At 43.0% G+C, this 27,091-nt stretch overlaps 1 protein-coding gene across 1 annotated transcript in view; it reads left to right on the top strand.

The window, feature by feature from the left end:
• The first annotated feature begins 20,151 nt into the window (after positions 1-20,151).
• The window catches only part of pam (peptidylglycine alpha-amidating monooxygenase), a 178,904-nt gene continuing 171,964 nt past the window's right edge, over positions 20,152-27,091 (top strand). The window contains 2 exon segments of the mRNA XM_014145629.2: positions 20,152-20,306; positions 24,602-24,650. The gene's annotated coding sequence lies outside the window, so the exon portion shown is untranslated.

The raw sequence follows: 27,091 nt of genomic DNA on the forward strand, positions 1-27,091 counted from the left end.
GCTGCATACGATTGGAAACCATACCGGGCCAAAACATAGAAAACGAAAACATAGAATGCCCACCCACCTATCACACCCTGACCTAACTAAACAAGAAAAACACATCTCACCTAGGTCAGAGCGTGACACTCCCTCACCCTCCATTTGGCATATCTGACCATAATTCCATCCTCCTGATTCCTGCTTACACGCAAAAATTAAAGCAGGAAACACCAGTGACTAGATCAATAAAAAAGTGGTCAGATGAAGCAGATGCTAAGCTACAGGACTGTTTTGCTAGCACAGACTGGAATATGTTGCGGGATTCCTCCAATGGCATTGAGGAGTACACTACATCGGCATCATCAATAAGTGCATCGATGACGTCGTCCCCACAGTGACTGTACGTACATACCCCAACCAGAAGCCATGGATTACAGGCAGCATCTGCACTGAGCTAAAGGCTAGAGCTGCCGCTTTCAAGGAGTGGGAAATCCCGCTATGCCCTCTGACGAACCATCAAACAGGCAAAGCATCAATACAGGACAAAGAACGAGTCGTACTACACTGGCTCTGATACTCGTCGGATGTGGCAGGGCTTGCAAACCATTACAGACTACAAAGGGAAGCAAAGCCAAGAACTGCCCAGTGACACGAGCCTACCAGATGAGCTAAACTACTTCTATGCTTGCTTCAAGGCAAATAACACTGAAGTATGCATGAGAGCACCAGCTGTACCGGAAGACTGTGTGATCACACTGTCCGCAGCCGATGTGAGTAAGACCTTTAGACAGGTCAACATTCACAAGGCCGCAGGGCCAGACGGATTGCCAGGACGTGTACTGCGAGCATGCGCTGACCAACTTGCAAGTGTCTTCAATGACATTTTCAACCTCTCCCTGTCCGAGTCTGTAATACCAACATGTTTTAAGCAGACCACCATAGTGCCTGTTCCTAAGAACACTAAGGTAACCTGCCTAAATGACTACCGACCCATAGCACTCACGTCTGTAGCCATGAAGTGCTTTGAATGGATGGTCATGGCTCATCATGTCTCATCAACACCATCATCCCAGAAACCCTAGATCCACCTAATTTGCATACTGCCCCAACACATCCACAGATGATGCAATCTCCACACTGCCCTTTCCCACCTGGACAAAAGGAACAGCTATGTGAGAATGCTATTCATTGACTACAGCTCAGCATTCAACACCATAGTACCCTCAAAGCTCATCACTAAGCTAAGGACCCTGAGACTAAACACCTCCCTCTGCAACTGGATCCTGGACTTCCTGACAGGCTGCCCCCAGGTGGTAAGGGTATGTAACAACACATCTGCCACGCTGATCCTCAACACAGGGGCCCCTCAGGGGTGTGCTCAGCCCCTTCCTATACTCCCTGAAAAACTCATGACTGCACGGCCAGGCACGACTCCAACATCATCATTCAATTTGTGGATGATACAACAATGCTAGGCCTGATCACCGACAACAACGAGACAGCCAATAGGGAGAAGGTCAGAGACATGGCCGTGTGATGTCAGGACAACAACCTCTCCCTCAACGTGATTAAAACAAAGGAGATGATTGTGTACTACAGGAAAAAGAGGACCGAGCACACCCCCATTCTCAACAATGAGGCTGCAGTGGAGCAGGTTGAGAGCTTCAAGTTCCTTGGTGTCCACATCACCAACAAACTAACATGGTCTAAGCATACCAAGACAGTCGTGAAGCGGGCATGACAAAACCTATTCCCCTCAGGAGACTGAAAAGATTTGGCATGGGTCCTCAGATCCTCAAAAGGTTCTGCAGCTGCACCATCGAGAGCATCCTGACTGGTTGCATCACTACCTGGTATGGCAACTGCTCGGCCTCCGACCTCAAGGCACTACAGAGGGTAGTGCGAACGGCCCAGTACATCACTGGGACTAAGCTTCCTGCCATCCAGCACCTCTATACCAGGCGGTGTCAGAGGAAGGCCCTAAAAATTGTCAAAGGCTCCAGCCACCCTAGTCATAGACTGTTCTCTCTGCTACCGCACGGCAAGCGGTACCGGAGCGCCAAGTCTAGGTCCAAGAGGCTTCTAAACAGCTTCTGCCCGCAAGCCATAAGACTCCTGAACATCTCGTCAAATGGCTACTCAGACTATTTACAGTTGAAGTCTGAAGTTTACATACACTTAGGTTGGAGTCAGTAAAACTCGTTTTAGAGCCACTCCACAAATTTCTTGTTAACAAACTACATTTTTGGCAAGTTGGTTAGGACATCTACTTTGTGCATGACACAAGTAATTTTTCCAACAATTGTTTACAGACAGATTATTTCACTTATAATTCACTGTGTCACAATTCCAGTGGGTCAGAAGTATACATACACTAAGTTGACTGAGCCTTTAAACAGCTTGGAAAATTCTAGAAAATGATGTCATGTCTTTGCAAGCTTCTGATAGGCTAATTGACATAATTTGAGTCAATTGGAGGTGTACCTGTGGATGTATTTCAAGGCCTACCTTCAAACTCAGTGCCTCTTTGCTTGATATCATGGGAAAATCAAAAGAAATCAGCCAAGACCTCAGAAAAGAATTATAGACCTCCACAAGTCTGGTTCATCCTTGGGAGCAATTTCCAAAAGCCTGAAGGTACCATGTTCATCTGTACAAACAATAGTACGCGAGTATAAACACCATGGGACCACACAGCCGTCATACCGCTCAAGAAGGAGGTGTTCTGTCTCCTAGAGATGAACGTACTTTGGTGCGAAAAGTGCAAATCAATCCCAGAACAACAGCAAAGGACCTTGTGAAGATGCTGGAGGAAACAGGTACAAAACTATCTATATCCATAGTAAAATGAGTCCTATATCGACATAACCTGAAAGGCCACTCAGCAAGGAAGACGCCACTACTCCAAAATCGCCATAAAAAATCCAGACTTGGGTTTGCAACTGCACATGAAGACAAAGGTCGTACTTTTTGGAGAAATGTCCTCGGGTCTGATGAAACAAAAATAGAACTGTTTGGCCATAATGACCATCGTTGTGTTTGGAGGAAAAAGGGGGAGGCTTGCAAGCCGAAGAACACCATCCCAACCGTGAAGCACGGGGGTGGCAGCATCATGTTGTGGGGTGCTTTGCTGCAGGAGGGACTGGTACACTTCACAAAATAGATGGCATCATGAGGTAGGAAAATTATGTGGATATATTGAAGCAACATCTCAAGACATCAGTCAGGAAGTTAAAGCTTGGTTGCAAATGGGTCTTCCAAATGTACAATAACCCCAAGCTTACTTCCAAAGTTGTGGCAAAATGGCTTAAGGACAACAAAGTCAAGGTATAGGAGTGGCCATCACAAAGCCCTGACCTCAATGATAAAGTACATTTGTGAGCAGAACTGAAAAGGCGTGTGCGAGCAAGGATGCCCACAAACCTGACTCAGTTACACCAGCTCTGTCATGTGGAATGGGCCAAAATTCATCCAACTTATTGTGGGAAGCTTGTGGAAGGCTACCCAAAACGTTTGACCCAAGTTAAACAATTTAAAGGCAATGCTACCAAATACTAATTGAGTGTATGTTAACTTCTGACCCATTGGGAATGTGATGAAAGAAATAAAAGCTGAAATAAATCATGCTCTCTACTATTATTCTGACATTTCACATTCTTAAAATAAATTGTTGATCCTAACTGACCTAAGACAGGGAATTTTTACTAGGATTAAATATCAGGAATTGTGAAAAACTGCGTTTAAATGTATTTGGCTAAGGTGTATGTAAACTTCTGACTTCAACTGTAGATTACCCCCCCCCTCCACACCACTGCCACTCTCTGTTGTCATCTATGCATAGTGACTTTAATAACTCTACATACATGTACATACTACCTCAACAAACCGGTGCCCCCGCACATTGACTACCGGCACCCCATGAATATATTGTTATTTTTTACTACAGCTCTTTAATTACTTGTTACTTTTATCTCTTATTCTTATCCATATTTTTTGACACTGCACTGTTGGTTAGGGGCTCGTGAGTAAGCATTTCACTTTGAACACCTGTTGTATTCGACACATGTGACTAATACAATTTTATTTTATTTAGCGGGGTATACAGAAAATAGCCATATTTGGTAAAAGACCAAGTCCATAATATGGCAAGAACAGCTCAAATAAGCAAAGAGAAACGACAGTCCATCATTACTTTAAGACATGATGGTCAGTCAATACGGAAAATGTCAAGAACTTTGAAAGTTTCTTGAAGTGCAGTCGCAAAAACCATCAAGCGCTATGATGAAACTGACTCTCATGAGGACCGCCACAGAAATGGAAGACCCTGAGTTTCCTCTGCTGCAGAGGATAAGTTCATTGGAGTTACCAGCCTCAGAAATTGCAGCCCAAATAAATGCTTCGCAGAGTTTAAGTAACAGACACATCTCAACATCAACTTTTCAGAGGAGACTGCATGAATCAGGCCTTCGTGGTCGAAAAGAAATCACTACTAAAAGACACCAATAAGAAGAATAGACTTGCTTTGGCCAAGAAACACGAGCAATGAACATTAGACCAGTGGAAATCTGTCCTTTGGTCTGGAGTCCAAATTGGACTCTTTGTGAGACAGTGTGGGTGAACGGATGATCTCTGCATGTGTATTTCCCACCGTAAAGCATGGAGGATGAGGTCTTATGGTGTGGGGGTGCTTTGCTGGTGACACTGTCTGTGATTGATTTAGAATTCAAGGCACACTTAACCAGCATGGCTACCACAGAATTCTGCAGCAATACGCCATCCCATCTGTTTTTTCAACAGGACAATGACCCAACACACCTCCAGGCTGTGTTTGGGCTATTTGACCAAGAAGGAGAGTGATGGAGTGCTGCATCAGATGACCTGGCCTATACAATCACCTGACCTCAAACCAATTGAGATGGTTTGGAATGAGTCGGACCACAAAGTGAAGGAACGGCAGCAAACAAGTGCTCAGCATATGTGGGAACTCCTTCAGGACTGTTGGAAAAGCATTCCAGGTGAAGCTGGTTGAGAGAATGCCAAGAGTGTGCAAAGCTGTCATCAAGGCAAAGGGTGGCTACTTTGAAGAATCACAAATATAAAATATATTTTGATTTGTTTGACACTGTTTTGGTTGCTACATTATTCCATATGTGTTATTTCATAGTTTTGATGTCTTCACTATTATTCTACAATGTAGAAAATAGTACAAATAAAGAAAACCCCTTGAATGAGTAGGTGTTCTAAAACATTTGACCGGTAGTGTATGTCAAGCATTTGGTTGACATTTGAGAAAGCAAGAAATGGTAGTTATGCTGAGTTTATAAAAATGTACCTCTCCAATTGACTTTAGGAGCATCGACTGTCTGAGGCCCTCAGGAGTTATCCCATCCACCAGAACCAGTGAGTTCGGATCAGTCTGATTCTCTGTGCTCTGAGTCGGAGAGGTAGGCTATACCTTCATAAAGTGTTGAAAAGTACATATCTCCCATTTATAACACTGCACTAATCAATCAAATTTTCTCCCAGTTAAGTGTAACGTCTCTTCCTCCTACCCTGTTCCATTTAACTCTGATCCTGTTCTCCAGGACCTAGGGGTTCTGCCCAACACCCAGACGTGGATCCACCTGATGTCCTCCATTTCCAACCACCCTCCAACTTTCCATTACATCAGCTACTGTTATTGTAATGTTGTCATTATCTGCTAAGAAAGTTTTCTTGCTCTATCATACTGGGCACATAATACGTGAGATACACAGATTAACTAAAAACACTAGCACTGTAAAGAGAGCAGCAGTGCCTGGAATTTGCAGTCTCGCTCTTCAAGTCCCCCTTCCAGAGACTTGCTTCCTGTTGAGAACAATTGACAGGCAGAACCTCCCACCCACACAGCAACCACCTCCTCTATATTCCACACACCAGAATTCTATGATTGCCATGTGAGTATATAACAATTGCCATGTGAGTATACAACAAAAATCTATGAAATTAAATTAATGACACAACTGTACCAAAAACAATCAAAATGAATGTATTAAAATCTTAAATATCACCAGTTGGGTTTTCACAGCTGTTTCACAAGGTGTTCATTGTAAGTTGTAAGGTATCCTTTGATGGTATTTATTTGTTCCACATTATTCATTGCTGTATCCTAGGACTTACAAGAGATACATATATATTCAACCATAAGGGTAATGAGCTGTGTGAGATAGAACAACATTAATCATAATAGAGGATTAGTGAAATTCTATTATTTCAGTGTAGATAAGGGAAGGGCAGGTTCAAATAAAAACATGACAGCCAGACATGCCTGTGTATGAATCAAAGGGATTTGGATATGAATGGAGTGGAAATTAGCTGACTTTGGGATCTGTAAGATAAGCAACTTTAATGTGTCAAGTAGTTTTCTTTGCCATTTCCAAAATGTAGCAGCGTTTAAGACATGGATTTCATGTTGTAATGTTAACAAGGTACCCAAAAGTACTGTAGATCGAAGTAATGTTTCATTTTATTAGCTAAACAAAACTTGTTGCACCTAACAGTGAAATTGTCGCGGAAATCAGCCTTGTTTGCATCGCGATGATGAAAAGAACGTCATTTAGGCTGTAATGATCTCCAAAATTCGAATCATTAGGTCATCCCACCGTTGATATAGCAACATACGCTAATGGTTTATCGAATGTCATTGTGACGCAGAGCAGGACACTTTTAGGCCAGGGGACATGATTTGGCATGACAGGCCCAATTCAATAGTTATTAGTTTGGACTGTGCTGACATTTATTTGACCACTGAGGTTCCACCATTCAGTGGTGTTGCTTGGGTCAAATTGTATTTTGATTGATAGCCGAGGTTACAAAAGATGTTTATCACCAGGCCGAACCTATGAGTCTGAACACTAATAATGCATGCTCGAGGCAGCCAGCAGCAACAGGCTGTGCCATTGTTTGGTAATGGGGGCTAGGAAGGCATACATTATTAGATTCTCTGCAGTGTTGCCAACTCCTCAGTAAGGAAAGTAGCTACTATTGGCTGTCCTAAATGTCGCTAGAAGTCGCTAAATGACGTCATCGCCTAATTTGCATAATTGGCCATGTGCATGTAATTGTGATGGACGCTGTAGGAGAGAGGAATAACGCCGTGGGAGAGACAAAATGTGAGTAAAAAACACCCTAAATATGTTTGGAGCTATAAATGAGCAAGCTGCAGAGAGTGGCACACACAGCGAATAAGAACAGATATTTTAGGCCATACTCCTCCTTCAGCACTTTATGGACCCCATTGTTAATCCCCGTCATAACAGAGGCATTGTCAGTCCCTATCCCCAGGAGTTTCTCTTTTTTAAGACAACACTTCTCGAGGAAAGCCACAACAGCACGGGCTATAGATTTGGCATCTCCTCTCTCCAACTCAACATGCCCCAGAAATGTTGATACAATTGTCTGCTTGGTGTCACTAAAGTACCTTATCACAACCCCCAGGTACTTAGAAACACTTACATCCGTGGACTCATCGAGGAGGAGGCTGAAACGCTGGTCACCCACATCTGTGACCAACTTTTCCAGAAAGTATGGTGCTAGAACACCATTAATCATTTCTGTGCACTTTGTCCTGTGCATTTTGAAGTGGGTAGCAGCAGTGGAGTCTGAGAAAGCAGCTCTACATGCTTCTCCAATGTGATCACATGCCAGCATGGAACAAACAGTGTTCAGCGATAGCTAATGACCTTAGCCTTTTTTGCACAGTCAATTTTTTTAACCACAAATGGCAGCTTGTTTTGGGTGGAACTGTTATAAGGCTTTGCCTTTTGAGTATGTTTTTGAGTTGTCATGTGTTTTTTTACATCACTAAGTTTGGCGTAGAAATCAGCTATATTTTTTAGTGTACAGTTTAGACTGAGACATGATGAGCTAGCCAGCTAGATGTTTAGCTTATGTCACAGAGAGGCACACACACAGTGGACACGGTGAGTAAGTGACTGAGGCTGTGTGAGTCAAATGCAGTGATTTATTTTTGTGCAGTGATTTATTTTAAGCAAAGAACATTTTACATTTACATCCCGCCCTGAATGTAAGCCAGGGCGGGATCAGCCAGCGGCGGCTTCCTGCATGCGCGATTCATTTGCAGTCTGGACGTGGAGGGGTGAACATCTCCTGCTCTGACTGCAGCTGGGAGGGACTGCTGTGCGAGGACTGGGCCGCCTGTGAGTGCTTTGGGACTGGGGTGGGGCCCACGTTGAGAAGAGTAAGAACAATACGTGCTTTCACGTCAGTCTCAAAGTCTCCAATAACACCAGAAAAAGTCGCTAGATTTGTCGCTAGTCGATTTTTTTGAAAATGTGTCGCTAGAGGGGTCTAAATACTCGCTAAATATAGCGACAGAGTCGCTAAGTTGGCAACAATACCCAGACGTAGCACTGTGGTGTGGTTGCTAACCTCATCCTGATGCTGTTCTGAGAGTAAAAGCTTTGATGCAGCAGATGGATTGAGATTTACCCCCAAAAACGTATAAAGTTTTTAATAAGATACCTTTGCTTTTAATAGTAAACAGAGATAGTCCATAATCCCAATTGAAAATTGGACTTGTCAGATTTGTTCAACTCTATTCTAAAGAGTATTTTATTTGTTAAAGCCTATTCGATGCAGTGCTCCATTTCGTCAGTCAAGGGCCTTAAAGGCCCTTACTTTAAAATATGAACTTCAAAGGATTCGTATTACCCAGTTATGAAAAGGCAAACAGAAGTCATTTGTATTCAATTGTAAGAAAAAAAAACTACATTTTTTTCACTTTCATCGTAAGAATGGCTACTGGGCTAATAAATGAGCTGACACTGCTGCTGGTAAACTGAATTTACAGAACTGGAACTGTCCACAAGTTCTCTAATGTGATGTCAATGTGAAGGAAGTGCTAAAATGGGGGAAAAAAAATGTGATTATGTGTGTCCCAAATGGCACCCTATTCCACTAAGTATATATAGTGCCTGAGCCCTATTCGTAGTAGAGCCCTATTCGTAGTAGTGCACTATATAGGGAATAGGGTGCCATTTTGGATGCAAATTATGAAAACAATCCTCAACACTAAGTGAAGGCAGTCAAAGCCAGTGGTGGTAAGACTACTGTTATGTCTTCCCATCTTTCATGAACTGCTGCTGAACACTGATCTGAGGTCAGTTGTTGTTATTTTACATCACAATGGTTGGCTTACAGTAAAGCTGTTCCTGGATCTGCATTTTGAAGCAACTTGCAGAACATAAATCTTGTCTGAGTTGCTTTATTGGTATTGGCCCTGTACTGTCTTGCCCCCCCTGTACTGTCTTGCCCCCCGTACTGTCTTGCCCCCCCGTACCATCTTGCCCCCCCGTACTGTCTTGCCCCCACCCTGTACTGTCTTACCCCCGTACTGTCTTGCCCCCCCCGTACCATCTTGCCCCCCGTACTGTCTTGCCCCCCCTGTACTGTGTTCCCCCCATACTGTCTTGCCCCCCCTGTACTGTCTTGTCCCCACCCAGTACTGTGTTCCCCCCATACTGTCTTGCCCCCCCTGTACTGTCTTGTCCCCACCCAGTACTGTGTTCCCCCCTGTACTGTCTTGCTCCCCCGTACTGTCTTGCCCCCCCTGTAATGTCTTGCCTCCCTGTTCTGTCTTGCCCCCCCTGTAATGTCTTGCCTCCCTGTTCTGTCTTGCCCCCCCTGTAATGTCTTGCCCCCCGTACTGTCTTGCCCCCCTGTACCGTCTTGCCCCCCCTACTGTCTTGCCCACCCTGTACTGTCTTGCCCCCCTGTACTGTCTTGCCCACCCTGTACCGTCTTGCCCCCCCTACTGTCTTGCCCACCCTGTACTGTCTTGCCCCCCTGTACTGTCTTGCCCCCCTGTACTCTCTTGCCCACCCTGTACTGTCTTGCCACCCTGTACTGTCCTGCCCACCCTGTACTGTCTTGCCACCCTGTAATGTCTTGCCCCCCGTAATGTCTTGCCCCCCGTACTGTCTTGAAACCCTGTACCGTCTTGCCCCCCTGTACCGTCTTGCCCCCCCTACTGTCTTGCCCACCCTGTACTGTTTTGTCCCCCATGTACTGTCTTTCCCCCCTGTACTGTCTTGCCCCCCTGTGTACTGTCTTGCCCCCGTACTCTCTTTAGCTCACCGTACTCTCTCGCCCCCCTACTGTCTTTCCCCCCGTACTGTCTTCCCCCTGTACTGTCTTGCCCCCCGTACTCTCTCGCCCCCCCTACTGTCTTTCCCCCCGTACTGTCTTCCCCCCGTACTGTCTTGCCCCCCCATACTCTCTTGCCCCCACCTGTACTGTCTTTCCCCCCGTACTGTCTTCCCCCCCCGTACTGTCTTGCCCCCCATACTCTCTTGCCCCCACCTGTACTGTCTTTCCCCCCGTACTGTCTTCCCCCCCGTACTCTCTTGCTCCCCCTGTACTGTCTTGCCCCCCTGTAATGTCTTGCCCTCCTGTTCTGTCTTGCCCCCGTACTGTCTTGCCCCCGTACTGTCTTGCCCCCCCTACTGTCTTGCCCACCCTACTGTCTTTCCCTCCCTGTACTGTCTTGCCCACCCTGTACTGTCTGCCCCTCCGTACTGTCTTGCCCCCCGTACTGTCTTCCCCCGTACTGTCTTTCCCTCCCGTACCGTCTTGCCCCCCTTGTACTGTATTTCCCCCCTACTATCTTGCCCCTGCTGTACTGTCTTGCCCCCCCACCCATCTTATCATCTGTTGTCCTTTTGTTTCACTTCATGTTTTTCTGTCAGTGTCTGTAAGTCTGTTGCTTTGTTTCTCTGTCGTTTGTGTTTTTATTATTTTAATTTGTAAAGTGTGTTGAGACATTGAATGAATGCACTTTAAAAGAATTGTGATTTGATTTGTGTAAAAGTTGCTTAAGAGTATGTAATCAGTAGCATTAACGTTCTTCCAGTCCATTTGGATGATTTGAAACTATCATGCTTTAGGATACACACTTTTTGTATCTTTAGTATTACATTTAAAGTACTTTGTTAGCTGTAAACATATATAAGTAGCATATTATATAGTACTCTTATATAGCTGTAAATATATATAAGTATATTATATAGTACTCTTAAATAGCTGTAAACATATATAAGTGTATTATACAGCTGTAAACATATATAAGTAGTATATTATATAGTACTCTTATATAGCTGTAAACATATATACAGTACCAGTCAAATGTGACGACACCGACGGATGGTGGCGCCCCTCCTCGCCCGGGCGGCGCTCGGCGGTCGTCGTCGCCGGCCTACTAGCTGCCATCGATCCTCTGTTTCACTTTCTGTTGGTTAGGTCTAGGTTAGGCACACACCTGTTTTGTTTTAGTTGTTAGTGGGGGGGGGTATTTAGTTGAGCTAGATAGGTTTGTGTTTTGTGCGTGATTGTCTATGTCAGGACTGATGTCGTTTGAGGAATGTTTTTTTCCCTCTGCCTGTGTTTTGTTTGCTGCAGAGGTTTTGTGGGCTGCGTCCCTGCTTAGTGGTTAAGCGGGGGGGGTTTTTTGGAGCATTTGTTTGTATGCGCCCTGCCCTACTGTGTTCAGACATTGTGGATGCCCATTAAAGTGTGTTCACGGATTTTCTGTCTCCTGCGCTTGACTCTGCCTCTCCTGCTTCCTTGAGCCAACCTTGACATCAAAAGTTTGGAGACACCTACTAATTCAAGGGTTTTTCTTTATTTTTACTATTTTCTACATTGTAGAATAATAGTGAAGACATAACCAAAAAAGTGTTAAACAAATCAAAATATATTTTATATTTGAGATTCTTCTAAGTAGCCACCCTTTGCCTTGATGATAGCTTTGCACACTCTTGGCATTCTCTCAACAATGAAGTAGTCACCTGGAATGCGTTTCAATTAATAGGTGGGCCTTGTTAAAAGTTAATTTGTGGAATTTCTTTGTGACAAGGTAGGGGCGATAGACAGAAGTTAGCCTTATTTGGTAAAAGACCAAGTCCATATTATGGCAAGAACAGCTCAAATAAGCAAAGAGAAATGACATCATTACTTTAAGACATAAAGGTCAGTCAATCTGGAAAATTTCAAGAACTGAAAGTTTCTTCAAGTGCAGTCGCAAAAACCATCAAGCGATATGATGAAACTGGCTCTCATGACCGCCACAGGAAGGGAAGTCCCAGAGATACCACTGCTGCAGAGGATAAGTTAATTAGAATTAACTGCACCTCAAATTGCAGCCCAAATAAATGCTTCACAGAGTTCAAGTAACAGACACATCTCAACATAAACTGTTCAGAGGAGACTGTGTGAATCAGTCCTTCATGGTTGAATTACTGCAAAGAAACCACTACTAAAGGACACCAATAAGAAGAAGAGACTAGCTTGGGCCAAGAAACGAGCAATGGACATGATGAGTCCAAATTTGAGATTTTTGGTTCCAACCGCCATGTCTTTGTGAGATGCAGAGTAGGTGTGGTTCCCATCGTTAAGCATGGAGGAGGAGGTGTTATGGTGTGGGAGTGCTTTGCTGGTGACACTGTCTGTGATTGATTTAGATTTCAAGGCACACTTCATCAGCATGGCTACCACAGCATTCTGCAGCGATATGCCATCCCATCTGGTTTGCGCTTAGTGGGACTATCATTTGTTTTTCAACAGGACAGTGACCCAACACACCTCCAGGCTGTGTAAGTGCTATTTGACCAAGAAGGAGAGTGATGGCGTGCTGCATCAGATGACCTGGCCCCCTCAATCACCCAATCTCAACCCAACTGACATAGTTTGGGATGAGTTGGACAGCAGAGTGAAGGAAAAGCAGCCAACAAGTACTCAGCGTATGTGGCAACTCCTTCAAGACTGTTGGAAAAGCATTTCAGGTGAAGCTGGTTTTAAAATGTTTTATTTTTTAAGCTTTATTTAACTAGGCAAGTCAGTTAAGAATAAATGCTTATTTACAATGACGCCCTACTTGTAAATCCCCCAAGGCCAAACCCTCCCTTAACCCAGACGACGCTGGGCCAATTGTGCGCCGCCCTATGGGACTCCCGATAATGGCCGGTTGTGATACAGCCCGGGATCGAACCTGGGTCTGTAGTGATACCTCTAGCTAGACCGCTGCACCACTAGGTAGCCCAATAGGTAGCAAAGCGATCATCAAGGCAAAGGGTGGTTACTTTGAAGAATCTCAAATATAAAATATATTTTGATTTGTTTAACACTTTTTTGGTTACTCCATGATTCCATATGTGTTCTTTCATAGTTTTGATGTCTTCACTATTATTCTACAATGTAGAAAATAGCCAAAATAAAGAAAAACCGTTGCATGAGTAGGTGTATCCAAACTTTTGACTGATACTGTAAGTATATTATATAGTACTCTTATATAGCTGTAAACATATATAAGTGTATAATAGATGAATGCAAGTTGTTTCAAGATGGTCATTCTGTTTGCTATCACATTACTGTGTGTGTGTGTGTGTGTGTGTGTGTGTGTGTGTGTGTGTGTGTGTGTGTGTGTGTGTGTGTGTGTGTGTGTGTGTGTGTGAATGTTATGATCAATCCACCACAAGATGGCACTCCTCTCTTGTTTCAGTATCAGACAAGCACGTTACTGGGTTGTCAGGGAGATTTGATGAACTACTATAAAATAGTATTGCGCTGTCGTATTTGCTCATGTTAACGCTTTTTCCGTCTATTTACGCAATTGTTTACAATGGCGTAATTCATGAACAACAGTAGGCTGAAGGTTGGGATGTGAGTTGGCAGCGGTGTCTGTAGCGCAAAAGAAGGGCGATGTCTTTGCTCACAGCGTGGCAAGGGTTGACTAGATTCTGTTAATAATTTACTTAGATGATGGGTGACTGGGGAGAAATATGAAGCTAGAGTTTATTTTTCCACTTCCTATGTCCAAAAAGATCTTGTCTCCCCCAGAGACAGAGATACTGATGATTCATCTCCAATATTTATTTTCTCCAATATAATATTGTATCACACTGTTTATTGGAAACTCAATAATTTCCAAGAATATGAAGTATTTATGATTTGCTATATCTTCTCTTTTGTCTCCCTCCCTCTCTCTATCTATGTGTTGCACCTGTGTGTGTGTGTGTGTGTGTGTGTGTGTGCGTGCGTGCGTGCACATGTGTGTGTATGTGCGTGTGTGTGTGTGTGTGTGTGTGTGTGTGTGTGTGTGTGTGTGTGTGTGTGTGTGTGTGTGTGTGTGTCTGTGTGTGTGTGCATTAGCACTGTGGTATATCACAACTGGCAAAGTCTCAATTCTCTCTCACTCACATGATTTCCCTGTAGCAGGAAGTATTATTGCTGGGAGGTTTGGTAGCATCCTGCCCAATTGAGTCTCATTAAGATATGATTGCCTTGTCTTCTCTGTTTTGATAAAGTGATATCCAGTGTGTGTCGTCATAGGACCAGCTGCATAGCACAGAGAGGATGGAGAAACATCCAAATCACAAGGAATAGGCTGCATCCCAAATGGGCTTTGGTCAAAAGTAGTGCTCTATATAGGGAATAGGGTGCCATTTGGGATGCAGAACAGAATTTTGACAGATGTAAACTGCATCTGCATAGCCATTTGGATATGATAGCAGTTTTATGCATTCGTGTCAAGCTATAGGAACAAAGATTGGTAGATTTAAGATGACTTGGCCCTCTAAAATCTCATAAATGACGTTGTTTTTCTAAATAGTTTTTTGTTGATGTTGCTTTAAAGCGCTTGGAAATTCTTCATGTAATGTATAGCGTTATAAAAGTAGAATAAATGATTAGAGAACTGCCCCAGTCAGAACCAGTGGAGTGGTAGTTCAATAACTCCATGGTATACAGTTGTCTACTGTAGGGGATCTTGGTCAATTTGACTAGGGATCAATATTTTCAGGGCACTGATCGTAATCATTATTCATCAGGGGTCGTATGTATCAAGTGTCTCAGAAGTGCTGACCTAGGATCAGTTTTGCTTTACACATAATGAATACTGGTAAGATTACATGGACAAGGGGAACCTGATCATAAATCAGCACTCCAACTCTGAGACGCTTTGTGAATACAGCCCCATAACTACTCATAATGGTGTTGAGGTTGAGGCCATCTCTTGTTCACCTGCACGAATGCACGCGTACATCAATTGCATAAAAGTTTCATACACTACCCTATAAAGTGTCATACAAAAGTCATTGGTGGGTGAGCATTGCACACAGTTTTGTGAACTTGTGTTCCTTGCCACTGAAGCCCAATATGCTTTCTCTTTGTGGGAATTATGGCTCAATATTCTGTAAAACTAGTTTGTGACGATGTCTTGTAGCCAAAATGGTATACAAATAAAATAAAGGCTACAGGTAATTGCATTGATCCATGATCTGTTTATGATGTCACAGAGACAGTCTTCACTTAAACTCTACAGGTACGTGTAACATCACATTACAACAAACAGGTCTTGCAGTAAACAAGACTCACAACTGAACTCTCCAGAGTGTGGTTATTGTTTTTTTCTCATTGCTTCTTACGTCATTTCCAGACTATTTAAGTTTTTTTGTTGCTTTATTGTCCTGTTGGTGGTCATCAAGTTCAAGCCTCCAGATCTCGAGGCTGTCCAGGACACCCCATGGTGTCCAAACAATGGGCCAGCAACCCATCCCTGCAGGGGGGGCTTCTTTACTGACCTGGGCAATTTTGTCCTTGAGCTTTCAAAGACTACAGCCAAGACCACTACTAAACCACCACACCACCAGAGAACAAGAGAGGGCCAGGAAACATATCACTCCAGCCCAGGAACCTGTCCAAACCCCTGTGTGGCCCAGGAACTAGTCCTAAAACCTAGTATGGCCCAAGAACCTGTCCCTACACACAGTATGGCCCAGGAACCAGTCCCTACACCCAGTGTGGCCCAGGAACCAGTCCCTACACCCAGTGTGACCCAGCAGGAACCAGTCCCTACAACCAGTATGGCCCAGGAACCAGTCCCTACACCCAGTGTGACCCAGGAACCAGTCCTAACACCTAGTGTGGCCTAGCAAGAGACCAGGCCTTACTGGTAGTGTGGGATGAACAACACCAACCAGGTGAGAACCAGAGAGGCCATCATTCAGCCCCCAGATGGAAGATTGGCTCAGGACCCGACCAGGAACTGCTCCCACCTTTGGTTCAGGAAACTGACCATCCAGGTGGACATCATCCCTATGCTGGGTTATTTTGTCAAAAGACTGACTATCGCAATAAGGCACCAACACCACGAGAGAACCAGGGAGGCCCTGGAAGCAAATGGAACAAATAAACTTCATGAAAGACCTCTGGCCCAGGAACCTATGGCCCAGGAACCTCTGGCCCGGGAACCTCTGGTCCGGGAACCTCTGGTCCGGGAACCTCTGGCCCGGGAACCTCTGGCCCGGGAACCTCTGGCCCGGGAACCTCTGGCCCGGGAACCTCTGGCCCAGGAACCTCTGGCCCAGGAACCTCTGGTCCGGGTGTAAGACAGTGGGTGGAAGACTTCTTGGAATTGCCTGCTGGGGGCCTGCCTGCTGGGGACCTTATGTCTTCTGACGATCACCCTCAAGAGACCTCTACAGGTATGTTGTTGAAAGAGCACTGTCAGTCGAGGACATTTCTGAACTACAAATAATAATTACATTAGCATCACTATAATGGTATACATGGGTATTAACAGAAGCATTCTCTTTGGATTGAAGCTTAACTTTTGATAATAATTTCTGGTTTCCTCTCCTTAGACTGTCAAGAATGTCCGGTGTCAGTCAAAGAGGAACAAAGACCATTGATGTCCTCCTTGTACTGTTGTCGTAAATCGTGATCAGAATTTCTGACCAAAAAATTGTAATGAATACAGCTGGCTGTCGAAACTTTAGTCAATTCATTAATAAATGCATTGCATCGGAGCGATACAATATGTGACTTTTTTTCTTTCTGACATAAAAGTATATTCTGGTTATGGATAAATTATAATAAAACTATTACATCGTGATAAAGTCTCAGTTTTCCCCTTACTGTATTTGTTGGTTTTTAACCCAAGTAGTTGTTTTTTAATCTTAAGTAGAGCATCAATAGTATAAAAGTATTCAATGTCCAATCAAGTTTCATACAAAACCTACCCCACCCCCCAAGTTTCATACAAAACCTACCCCACCCCCAAGTTTCATACAAAACCTACCCCACCCCCCAAGTTTCATACAAAACCTACCCCACCCCCCAAGTTTCATATAAAACCTACCCCACCCCCAAGTTTCATACAAAACCTACCCCACCCCCCAAGTTTCATACAAAACCTACCCCACCCCCAAGTTTCATACAAAACCTACCCCACCCCCCAAGTTTCATACAAAACCTACCCCACCCCCCAAGTTTCATACAAAACCTACCCCACCCCCCAAGTTTCATACAAAATCTACCCCACCCCCTCAAGTTTCATACAAAACCTACCCCACCCCCCTCAAGTTTCATACAAAACCTACCCCACCCCCAAGTTTCATATAAAACCTACCCCACCCCCCAAGATTCATACAAAACCTACCCCATCCCCCAAGATTCATACAAAACCTACCCCACCCCCCAAGTTTCATACAAAACCTACCCCACCCCCCCAAGTTTCATACAAAACCTACCCCACCCCCCCAAGTTTCATACAAAACCTACCCCATCCCCCAAGATTCATACAAAACCTACCCCACCCCCCAAGTTTCATACAAAACCTACCCCACCCCCCAAGTTTCATACAAAACCTACCCCACCCCCTCAAGTTTCATACAAAACCTACCCCACCCCCCAAGTTTCATATAAAACCTACCCCACCCCCTCAAGTTTCATACAAAACCTACCCCACCCCCCAAGTTTCATACAAAACCTACCCCACCCCCTCAAGTTTCATACAAAACCTACCCCACCCCCCAAGTTTCATACAAAACCTACCCCACCCCCAAGTTTCATACAAAACCGACCCCACCCCCCAAGTTTCATACAAAACCTACCCCACCCCCCAAGTTTCATACAAAACCTACCCCACCCCCCTCAAGTTTCATACAAAACCTACCCCATCCCCCAAGTTTCATACAAAACCTACCCCACCCCCAAGTTTCATACAAAACCTACCCCACCCCCCTCAAGTTTCATACAAAACCTACCCCACCCCCCAAGTTTCATACAAAACCTACCCCACCCCCCAAGTTTCCTACAAAACCTACCCCACCCCCAAGTTTCATACAAAACCTACCCCACCCCCAAGTTTCATACAAAATCTACCCCACCCCCTCAAGTTTCATACAAAACCTACCCCACCCCCCTCAAGTTTCATACAAAACCTACCCCACCCCCCAAGTTTCATATAAAACCTACCCCACCCCCAAGATTCATACAAAACCTACCCCATCCCCCAAGATTCATACAAAACCTACCCCACCCCCCAAGTTTCATACAAAACCTACCCCACCCCCCAAGTTTCATACAAAACCTACCCCACCCCCCAAGTTTCATACAAAACCTACCCCACCCCCCCAAGTTTCATACAAAACCTACCCCACCCCCCAAGTTTCATACAAAACCTACCCCATCCCCCAAGATTCATACAAAACCTACCCCACCCCCAAGTTTCATACAAAACCTACCCCACCCCCCAAGTTTCATACAAAACCTACCCCACCCCCTCAAGTTTCATACAAAACCTACCCCACCCCCCAAGTTTCATATAAAACCTACCCCACCCCCCTCAAGTTTCATACAAAACCTACCCCACCCCCAAGTTTCATACAAAACCTACCCCACCCCCTCAAGTTTCATACAAAACCTACCCCACCCCCCAAGTTTCATACAAAACCTACCCCACCCCCCAAGTTTCATACAAAACCTACCCCACCACCCAACTTTCATACAAAACCTACCCCACCACCCTCAAGTTTCATACAAAACCTACCCCACCCCCCAAGTTTCATACAAAACCTACCCCACCCCCTCAAGTTTCATACAAAACCTACCCCACCCCCCAAGTTTCATACAAAACCTACCCCACCCCCCAAGTTTCATACAAAACCTACCCCAACCCCCTCAAGTTTCATACAAAACCTACCCCACCCCCCAAGTTTCATACAAAACCTACCCCACCCCCCTCAAGTTTCATACAAAACCTACCCCACCCCCCCAAGTTTCATACAAAACCTACCCCACCCCCCCCAAGTTTCATACAAAACCTACCCCACCCCCCAAGTTTCATACAAAACCTACCCCACCCCCCCAAGTTTCATACAAAACCTACCCCACCCCCCCAAGTTTCATACAAAACCTACTCCATCCCCCAAGTTTCATACAATATCCCATGAGATTTCACTTCTACTTGCAAATGGAAAGCACACAGGTGAATAAGGTCCAACTGAAGGCCTGTCATCCTGCAGACCTTTGTCCGCACACAGTCTCTTTAGTCCTCTGTTTATCCCCTCTACTGTCACTCAGTGGACACTGTTTCTATTGCTAAGACACGGTCTCCCTGAGCACAACTCTCCCAGACAATCCTGACAACAGCATTTTCATAGAAAATCCACTGGGATATGCTTCAAAACACACAAGGCTTTTGAAGAGCGGGTGAAAGTGGGGTTTATGTCAAATATGAGGGACCTGTTACTGAAAGAAGCAGAACTTGAAATCCACTATACTGATAGTGATCCATTTTGAAATCATTTAGAAAACTCTGCTGTTGGAATTGTGAAGTAGACTTAGGTTTCAAATCATGTTTAAAAATGTATATACTGTTCAATCACAGACAGAAGAAGCAACAGTTAGTTAGTTACCAGTGACTTTGGTTTGATGATAGGCTAGGCCTACTAATCAATTTTGGGAGAACAAAAAAAACAAGAGACATCTGGGGGGAAAAAACTGACAAGTTGATTATGGAAATAAATTGCTGTAAAACGTTACAAGGGTCATATTGCGAGGCACAGCTGTGATTGTATCATCTTGCATACAATTGTACAGTTACTTCACATCGATCTATTTACATCGATTGCTTTGGTCTACTCCATACTGCTGGTGTGGTCGTGGAAATACGTGACAGACTGAACGTTGTTTAGCGGGGGACTAGAATGTGATGTGTACAGGTAAAATGTAATTTCAAATATTGTTTACTATGTAATGACAGATTAATATTTAACTATGGAATGTGTGTCAGATGTGGAAAAAACACGTCTTTGATAGATACAAAAGTAGATACAAAAGTTGAGTTTCGACATGTTCTCACTCACGTCGTCAAAGATTGTCAGAAAAAGTTTACACGTTATGATTAGCTAGATACCTAGCTAACGTTAGCTAGCTAAAGTTACTTGGCTTGAAGGTACAGCTAGCCGAAGTCAACCATCATCAAGGTGACATTTTAAAATGTAAAGTAAATATTCTAGGCATCTGTCTTATCTAGCTAGCTAACTACACTTCTTGTGTTTTTGCATGTTAAGTAATTTGGCTAGCACAAACTCTCTAGTAAATTAGCTAGCAACCTGTTATTAGCTAACGTTAGCTAGATTAAGTTCAATACGCAATGGCTTCTCTATCTATCTATCTAGTTTGAATATTGGCCTTGCCTTGGGTTAGTGTTTCAGACTAGCAGGGTGTCATCTGTTGCTGGTGGTTGGGCATTGATGAGGTCCGTCAGTCAGTCAGTCAGTCAGTCAGTCAGTGTGTGTGTGTGTGTGTGTGTGTGTGTGAGTGAGTGAGTTAGCACGTTATCTTCTTGCTTGCACATTTTGAATAATAAAATACTAGACTGTGTCTCAAGAAGGTCTGCATTGAAGACACTCACACAAGGATGCGAGAGTATATTATTGTACTATAAAGTGCTTAGTTAACAACATGTACGTACCCATGTTTTATTTGTCTGACTCTGAACACCTTGTTTACGCGGCTGCTACTCTCTGTTATTATCTATGCATAGTCACTTTAATAACTACCTATATGTACACTACCGTTCAAAAGTTTGGGGTCGCTTAGAAATGTCCTTGTTTTTTAAAAGAAAAGCAATTTTTTTTGTCCATTAAAATAACACAAAATTGATCAGAAATACAGTGTAGACATTGTTAATGTTGTAAATGAATATTGCAGCTGGAAACGGCAGATTTTTTTTATGGAATATCTACATAGGCGTACAGAGGCCCATTATCAGCAACCATCACTCCTGTGTTCCAATGGCACGTTGTGTTAGCTAATCCAAGTTTATCATTAGAAAACCCTTCTGCAATTATGTTAGCACAGCTGAAAACTGTTGTCCTGATTAAAGAAGCAATAAAACTGGCCTTCTTTAGACTAGTTGAGTATCTGGAGCATCAGCATTTGTGGGTTTGATTACAGGCTCAAAATGGCCATAAACAAAGAACATTCTTCTGAAACTCATCAATCTATTCATGTTCTGCGAAATTAAGGCTATTCCATGCGAGAAATTGCGAAGAAACTGAAGATCTCGTACAACGCTGTGTACTACTCCCTTCACAGAACAGTGAAAACTGGCTCTAACCAGAATAGAAAGAGGAGTGGGAGGCCCTGGTGCACAACTGAGCAAGAGGACAAGTACATTAGAGTGTCTAGTTTGAGAAACAGACGCCTCACAAGTCCTTATTAACTGGCATCTTCATAAATTGCACCCGCAAAACACCAGTCCCAACATCAACAGTGAAGAGGCGACTCCGGGTGCTGGGCTTCTATTTTTTTATTTAGCCTTTATTTAACTAGGCAAGTCAGTTAAGAACAAATTCTTATTTACAATGACAGCCTAGGAACAGTGGGTTAACTGCCTTGTTCATGGTCAGAACGACAGATTTCTAACTTGTCAGCTCGGGGATTCAATCTAGCAACCTTTCGGTTACAAGTCCCAACACTCAAACCACTAGGCTACCTGCCGCCCTCTAGGCAGAGTTACAAAGAAAAAGCCCTATCTCAGACTGGCCAACTAATATAAAAGATTAAGATGGGCAAAATAACACACACACTGGACAGAGGAAGGTTGGAAAAAAGTGTTATGGACAGACAAATCTAAGTTTGAGGTGTTCGGATCACAAAGAAGAACATTTGTGAGACGCAGACAAAAATGAAAAGATGCTGGAGGAGTGCTTGACGCCATCTGTCAAGCATGGTGGAGGCAATGTGATGGTCTGGGGTGCTTTGGTGGTGGTAAAGTGGGATATTTGTACAGGGTATAAAGGGATCTTGAAGAAGGAAGGCTATCACTCCATTTTTCAATGCCATGCCATACCTTGTGGACGGTGCTTAATTGGAGCCAATTTCCTCCTACAACAGGACAATGACCCAAAGCACAGCTCCGAACTATTTAGGGAAGAAGCAGTCAGCTGGTATTCTGTCTATAATGGAGTGGCCAGCACAGTAACCGGATCTCAACCCTATTGAGCTGTTGTGGGAGCAGCTTGACCGTTTGGTACGTAAGAAGTGCCCATCAAGCCAATCCAATTTGTTGGAGGTGCTTCAGGAAGCATGGTGTGAAATCTCTTTAGATTACCTCAACAAATTGAAATAAAATGCCAAAGGTCTACAAGACTATAATTTCTGCAAATGGAGGATTCTTTGGCAAAAGCAAAGTTTGAAGGACACAATTATTGTTTCAATTAAAAATCATTATTTATAACCTTGTCAACGTCTTGACTGTATTTCCTCTTCATTTTTTCAACTAATTTCATGTATGTTTTCATGGGAAACAAGGACATTTCTTAGTGACCCCAAACTTTTGAACGGTAGTGTACATATTACCTCAATTACCTCGTACTAACAGATGCTTCAGCTTTATAGCCCTTGTAACTTGCCTTGGTTCCCTCTTCTGTGTTTTACTGAACTTTTGGAACTTAAAGGGGTATTTTGTAGTTGCTACATCCATTTTGGGATTTATAAATTAATGATATGTACCCATTGATTCTTGAAGAATATAATTTATAAGTGTCTCCGTGAGTTTAGTTCAGCTGTTATACCCCATCAGAACCCAAAATATAAGCTTGTAAATAATGAAAATGTTAACAAACAGCCTCTAAACATGATTAAAACTATAATGTTGATATCATGTATGGCCAAGCCTTGCATCCATAGCTCTGTCTATACATTTGAGAGTGATTCAATTTCTCCAGCCCCATCCCTCAGCTTTTTACCCAAACAGGGTTGGGGAGGCCGTTTTATTGTTTCTACTGCTGATTGTCGCTTTAAGACAAAAACAGCAGGGGCATGAACATTAGCCTATGGACTGAACATTTAGTCTATGGACTGAACATTAATATAGTGTTTTAGTAATTGCTTTGTTGTCTAATTGCATAAAAAAAGGGAGTTGTAGTTTTCATTACTACACGAGGATAAAGAACTGTCTTTATTAATCTTGTGCAATAACCGCGCAACACCATTACTATGCAATTAAAATGCAATTAGGCTTCTACTACTAAAATGTGTCAAAAAACGACTTGCTACCAATATACAAAGTTACTACACAGGTATAAGAACTTATGTATAAAGCGTTATCCGATTTTCTGTAGAGGTTGATATGTCCTGTTTTTAATGTGTGTGGCTTGGATAATGGTTTATATTATTGACAAATAACAAAACAAAGTTTCTCCTTAGAATAATATTCTTCTTGCTAATCAAATGAAGGATGGAATTGATGTCTCTATACAGCTCAGCCGATTTGAAATCTAAATATCTTTATCTGTGGTAGAATAATATACAGTGTCTATTGTCCATCTGCCTGATTGATTATTTTGGACAATCGAGTAAAATAGGCTACTTGTTATGTTGCCTTTAATGGAAACCATGGCTTCTACTGACTTACCTAGTTAAATAAAAAATGTAATAAAATTGTATGTTGGCCTTAAAACCAACATTGAACACGTGTGCAGTTGAACACAAATGTTTATTAAGCGTCATCTTCATTATGTGCATTTATCCGTTATATTCATCAGGACAGTCAATACAGTATTCTCTGCAAAAGCTTCACAATTCCTCAACCCACACCAGTGTCACTGTTAGGAAATGCATTGAATAGCAAATCCAACAGAGATTTGCCACAATGGACGCCTCCATTTCAAATTAGACTGAGCTTTCGTGAGGATTCATTATAATGTTAATCGCCCTGCTGCCCTCTATCTCTCTCTCTCTCTCTCTCTCTCTCTCTGTCGTGAATCTGCTATCATATTAGGATTTGACCATTTAATTAAAATAAAAAGTTGACACTGACATTATGAAGAACCCATTTGAACGTGATGTGAAAAACAATTCTAGGCTATAACCCGTTAATAATTTCCAACTCTTCCAAAACCATCTAGCCTGTATTATTGCCTAATGCCTATGGCACAGATCTTGTTATAGGGTATATCTAGGAAGTCAAGGCATGGCTCTGGTGGCTCAAGCTCCATGGTTGCTCTGACAATTAAAAGGGCTTGACTGTGTCAGCGCATGGAAACGGTTACCATAGTTTCCTCTGTAGCCAGTCTTTGAGCGATGATGTCAGTGGGCATGCTGAGGTAATTCTGAGCATCCCCCTCCCAGTCTCTCTCCTCCTTTGACTCTCACCCCCTCCTTCTCAAACTCTCTTGCTCTGACTCGCTCTCCCACTGGTGAATCACACTAGGCAATTGAAAATCAGAACTCTCTGTGTTTTCTCTCTCTCTCTCTCTCTCTCTCTCAGGCCTTTGTAACCATCCTACAGCAGCTCCTCAAGCCAAAGTGACAACCAGGTAAGCAGCTTATCACTATAACTGGAGCAAAGATACATCCCTGAGGGTTAGCGCCGCGCTGGGAGAACTCCAGATGCTTCTCGGCACAGTAAGACTTCTTTGATAGCTTTTTGTCATAGAGCCATACTCTTTGTTGCTGTTTCGAGCTACTGGAATGTGACATTGAACCAGGGGGATAGGCCTACTTCTAGTCCAACCAGACAGGCAACTTAGTAGAAAAAAATGCATGTGTTTCATATTGTTAGGTTAGCCTAAATGTGACTGAAATAGGCTAGGGACTGGGGAGTTTCAGTTACTCGGGCAGCAGGTGTATTGATTGTGCACGTTTGTTATTTACGCTGGTTTGTGGAGCAGAACTAGTAAGTCCATTCAACGTAGTGGCCGGGCAGACTCAATGGAGTGGCTGATTGATGTTTGCAGTTTCCAGGGGTCTATGAGTGAGATAGAGAAAGGGAGGGGGGAGAGAGCGAGAGAGAGCGGATCAATAGAAAATGTTGCGATTCCCTCCCTGAATGGCTCTGTGGGTTTTTCCATTGTCCTGATGTGACGGTGAATTGATGGAGAAAAGGTTTTTTAATTAGAAGCATGCTTTTGGAAATAGCCTATTCATTTAAAAGTGTGAGGAAAATGATGATCAGCTATAAATGTTTTCATTCCTTTTTCATAACAGTTTTGCCAGTGGAAAACCCCTTTTGATACTAGGTTACTGGAGACAGAGCTTACAAAGAATAGGCGACTGTAGACCTAATTCATTTATTTTAGACTATGCTACTTTATAACATAGAGCCTAGGTCCACCATAGAATAAGGTTTGTTTAGGCTAGTTAATGTGAAGGAAAAAAACCCTGAGTTAATCTATACTTTTCCTGTTTCGCCATCGGTAAATGACTGTTTATAGCAAGTCATGCCTGGCTATGACTCATAGATGCTCTGCACTCCATTTTATATTGAGGAGATATTATGAGAGATTGCTTGGTTGTTGCCTTGTTTACTTAGGCCTACTGCAATAACAAAGACAGCCTGCTGTTGGCAAAATGTTGCCATATCAAAATGATCCTGCTATTGTTTACTTGGTATCCAGGTTATTCCCAAGATGCAATGATGTGTCCAAAGACCAAACAGGTTTTGTTGAAAAATGTACTTATGGCTGAATGCACAAATTATTATTAATGAAATGATGCCAGTGAATGCGATTTCATCTAACAGTTTTTGTATTTAAGCTACTCACTAACACTTTACACATCAACCAATTCTGTCTCACATCGAATTTACAGACTTGTTAGCCTTATTTTTTTTAGGATAGACCAAAATATTCTGCAATTCTATAATCCAATATCCTTTAGCATTCCCATTTTTGTTCTGGTCTTTCTACTCAGCCATGTCCTCAGTCAGACTTTCACACCTATCTCCAAAGCCATCTGTGGCCGCTGTGTATTTCAGTCTGCCGGCCCAGACTGCAAAGGAGGAAGAGCAGAGCCGTCGTTCATTCCAACACCTTGACAAATGTTTAGTGTTTTTTGAGGTTGGTTTGGTTTCGGCTTAGTTTTTTAGAAAAATAGTCACGGTTTTCTTATATATATTTTTTACAATAAGTACATTATGGAATTGACTGCTGTAACAACACTAGGACTGTGACGATTATAGAATTTGGGGTTATGATTAATTGTCATGCAAATAGCCACGTTTATTGTCATAACTTTAGGAAATGAAGCTTCTGTGCCGTTCTGCTTGTAAAACTGAATTTTTTTTATTATCTTCTTGAATATAAAGTTGAATCTCCCATTCTCCTAAAATAAATATTTTAAAACAATTATGACACATTTTTTTTTAGTTCACGGTTATTGTCCATTATTGTTGGTTACTCTATTATTATACGATAATTGTGCCAAACTTAAACAACACACAAAACAATTAATAAAAAACCCCATGATGCTAGCTGTGTGTCTGTTAGGTCTATTGCTTATCAATTGCTAACCATCATTTATTCACATTACTTTAAAGAAAATATTTCATTTGTTGTGTATATTACTTTTTATATATTGAATGACTTTCTTTTTATTTAATTCCAAGTCATCATCTCATCTCTGATCAGGCAGTAGCAGCCAGCCATCTATCTCTGTGCTCTCCAACTAGTCATCCTAATGGGCTAGTAGCTGGCTATAGAGCACCCAACTATGCTGTCTGACAAAATCACTATTTTAGTAGTTCTTCAAAGTAAATAAGGCATACTTTTATGAACACTGAATACTGACTATCAATCTGTTAGGTCATGTATTGACAGGTAGAGATGCCTGGCGAAGCAACAACGGCTCTCAATCCCTCTCGATTGCGCGTTCTGTCCCTCTCCAGCGGGCTTGACGCATTGTATCAGAGCTACTCTGGTGTTCCTGTGGAATATGGCCAGTGCCATGTTCATTTGACCCAGTTTTTCACCCTAGGCTG

This window comes from Salmo salar, chromosome ssa01 (genome assembly GCF_905237065.1).
Source record: "Salmo salar chromosome ssa01, Ssal_v3.1, whole genome shotgun sequence".
In the NCBI taxonomy this organism is placed as follows: Eukaryota; Metazoa; Chordata; class Actinopteri; order Salmoniformes; family Salmonidae; genus Salmo; species Salmo salar.